The sequence below is a fragment of the Frankliniella occidentalis genome, unplaced genomic scaffold (genome assembly GCF_000697945.3).
Source record: "Frankliniella occidentalis isolate FOCC.00 unplaced genomic scaffold, Focc_3.1 Scaffold63, whole genome shotgun sequence".
Lineage (NCBI taxonomy): Eukaryota > Metazoa > Arthropoda > Insecta > Thysanoptera > Thripidae > Frankliniella > Frankliniella occidentalis.
The window spans coordinates 16,424-19,492 of record NW_026267193.1 but is presented as its reverse complement, the minus strand read 5'-3'; the positions used below and the strand labels follow the sequence as shown (position 1 = coordinate 19,492).

Sequence of the window (3,069 nt, the reverse complement as noted above, 5' to 3'; positions counted from 1 at the left end):
AAATTTTTAGTCCGTAAGCACGGCCGTTATCCAATGTTTTGGTCCTGAAATTTCCTTGGAAATGCTGGTCCTTTATGCGCCGCATTGCACGCGGTTTATGCAGCTTTCCGCTCCGAAATTTTGAAAGTGTAAGCACGGTCATTATCCAATGTTATGGTCTACAAAGATCCACAGAAATGCCCGCTCTTTATGCATCGCATTGCACCGAAATTTTGAGTGTGTAAGCACGGTACAGATACACAGTTAAGAAACACAAAAATGTAGAAATTACTAATTTAATGCAATAACGTCAGTTGCACAATAATCCGTCAATATCAAGATGGTGAGAGCTGGGCCAGCTAATTCCTGTCCTTGAACTTGATGCAAATAATGAGCTCCTGCAAAAACGGAATCAAAACTGAACATTTTGCTACTGACATTTAAAATTTATCATAATGATTTTTGGGGGGAAGTGGATAATATCTTACCTTAATGGGTGTTGAGGTGCCAGAACTGGTGAATCATCTATCGCACTATACAGTGTGAAGGTATCCGCCGAAGGGTAGTGCTGAACCTGCAGGCTGTCCTCGTTTTAAAAATAGTCCTGCAAAGACAGAAAAAGACATGAAGATAATGTGGGGAGAGGGAGGGGGGTGGTAGTAGTAGAAGTAGTGAGAAAACTTGTTATTTTAAAACATTAAGACCCAAGAATAACACATATTGAGAATAAACTTTTTATACTTGAAGGGTCAGCATTTAAAGTTACAAAATAATTTTCTGATTCGATTGATAGTATCATACCTTGTCAGAAGTCACATAAAATATCAGTTGTTGGCAGAAAACCACTCAACAGTCTGTCAACTAAAGAATGCCTTTCCCGCAGCTGTTCTTACTTTTCCTAATGGTATTAGAGTTCCCAGTGACGAATGTACATTTTGGATTCCATCAATCGAATAAGAGCATTATACTATGCCATAAAATATCTTCATTTCAAGACTAACGTGTCATATTCATTACTAAAAATTTTACATCTTTAATTTAGAAGAATTATCACTCTACTCCCAATTTATAAGGCATTCAAACTTCCCTAATAACAAAGAATATCTATAAGTACTAAAAAAATTACATACCTTTGTTTCGAAGAAGTTTGTGTAACACACAACGGTCATGAGACGATTCAGTCTTGATTCCGTTCTTACTCCATCAAAGTTCGATATGGTCTTCAACTGGATAGATACCGGAGCAAAATCTAATAAACAAAGCATTAAAAGAATTGAGGTGAGACTCAAATATAGAAGACATAAAAATTAATCTTAATCAAAAAGTCATTTTGCATGATGTTTGCAAGAAAAAAAATATCAGAAACATACCTTGATCATTGGTTGGCTAACCCATGTTGGGTTAACTATACATTGCCACACAGTTTCTATTCGTTTTAAGTTCTGAAGTGTAATTAGTCCACATTCAGGAAAAGTAGAAAATTGACATAATCGCCTAGTACAACAGCAGTAGGGCAAACAGAATTCAATATTACTGCGAAGCCCCAGAGCCAAAACATGGCCTAAACAACGATTTTAGGCTACAGTTAGATATTTCACTGTGGGACCCATAAATCGTTGAGTACCACGTCTCTACCATAACTGATCGTTCCCGATGCAAAGGGGAACCTTTCGAACCACGCAAAATGCAGTAAATGTGCGTAAAATGTGAAATTAAACTAAATATCACGAAGCGACTTCGCCGGCAAGCATGGACCAAGCAGACACGACAGAGGTTAGGGTGATCGCTGTTTGTTTTTGTTTATGTTCTGCGCGGGCGCGAAAATTCAATAGTCTCCCAAGCAGGTTTGTGGAATACGCATGTCTTTGAACAGGATCCGATCCAGATCCTCTTTTACTGTGTGAGTTCTATAGAAGCCAGTAGAAAAGAATATTGTTTTAAATCTCTGTTCAGTAGAAGGAATCTCTTGTATTTACCATATCATAGTGTCAGATCTAGGTAAAGGTGATTTTTTTTTTCAGAAATGAAGCACTTAAATGATAAACATATTGTGAAGGACAACCAGTAGAAGCTATGTGCCAAGTTTGGTGCTAATTGGTCATCCCATTTTAATGTCAGACAAATTACCGCTCACTTAAGTTTGTTGGTCAATCATATTTCTTACATAGTAAGAAAAAAAATTAAAAGACCTTTGATTAGTGATTTAAGACTTTATTACTATCATGTATCTACAAATAAAATCAGATTTCATGTTGCTGCAAAGTTTTGTACACATACATAGTAATAAAAGGATTTCTCGCTGTCAAAACTGTTGCTACTTGTAGTGGGTGTAAAAAATAAGATTTCTGATAGCAAACTTATAGTTTTGGTATCTATAGAAGTATTAGAATGTGAAAATTGTTTTGACAGTAATAGTTAAATACTAACAAAAGATAAAGGCTAAATACTTCAAGAGTTATAAAATGTTCAGCATCACCAATATTACTAGGAGTTTAACACTTCAGCTCTTGAAGTATTCAACATTTTCATTTTGTTAGTACTTCATTATCACTTTGAAACAATTGGCACATTATAATAATGCTATTCTTATCAAAACTGTTGATTTATAACATGAAACCTACTTTTACACACCCAGTTTAAATGGCAACATTTTACTAAAGATTTGACAGCGAGAAATCCTTATATCACTATGTATATGGAGAAAACTTTGCAGCAACATGAAATCTGATTTCATGTGTGGACATATGATTGAAATGTAGTCTTAAATCACTAATCAAAGGTCTTTTTATTTTTTTCCTTACCATGTAAGAAATATGATTGACAAACAACTTGAGTGAGCGGTAATCTGTCTGACATTAAAATGGGATGACCAATCGGCACCAAACTTGGCACATAGCTTCTACTGGTGGTCCTTTACAATTCATTATTAAAATTGAATGTACTTGTTGAAAACAAAATAATTTTTATCAATAGGTCTACTTTTTGCCAATAACTATCAAGTGAACCAACCAAACAGTAAATACTCAACCATTACAAAAGTTATTTAATGGAAAAATTGTCACAAAAATAGCACCTGTACCAAATGTGTTA

The 3,069-nt window shown here is 34.9% G+C and overlaps 1 long non-coding RNA gene across 1 annotated transcript; it reads right to left on the bottom strand.

Moving 5' to 3' along the window:
• Positions 1-261: 261 nt before the first annotated feature.
• LOC127749528 (uncharacterized) lies at positions 262-2,494 on the bottom strand. Its single transcript, XR_008011210.1, has 4 exons — positions 1,350-2,494; positions 1,110-1,228; positions 468-583; positions 262-377 (listed from the first exon to the last, which is right to left on the bottom strand). It is a non-coding gene; the product is annotated as an uncharacterized LOC127749528 (long non-coding RNA).
• Between the last annotated feature and the right edge of the window lie 575 nt (positions 2,495-3,069).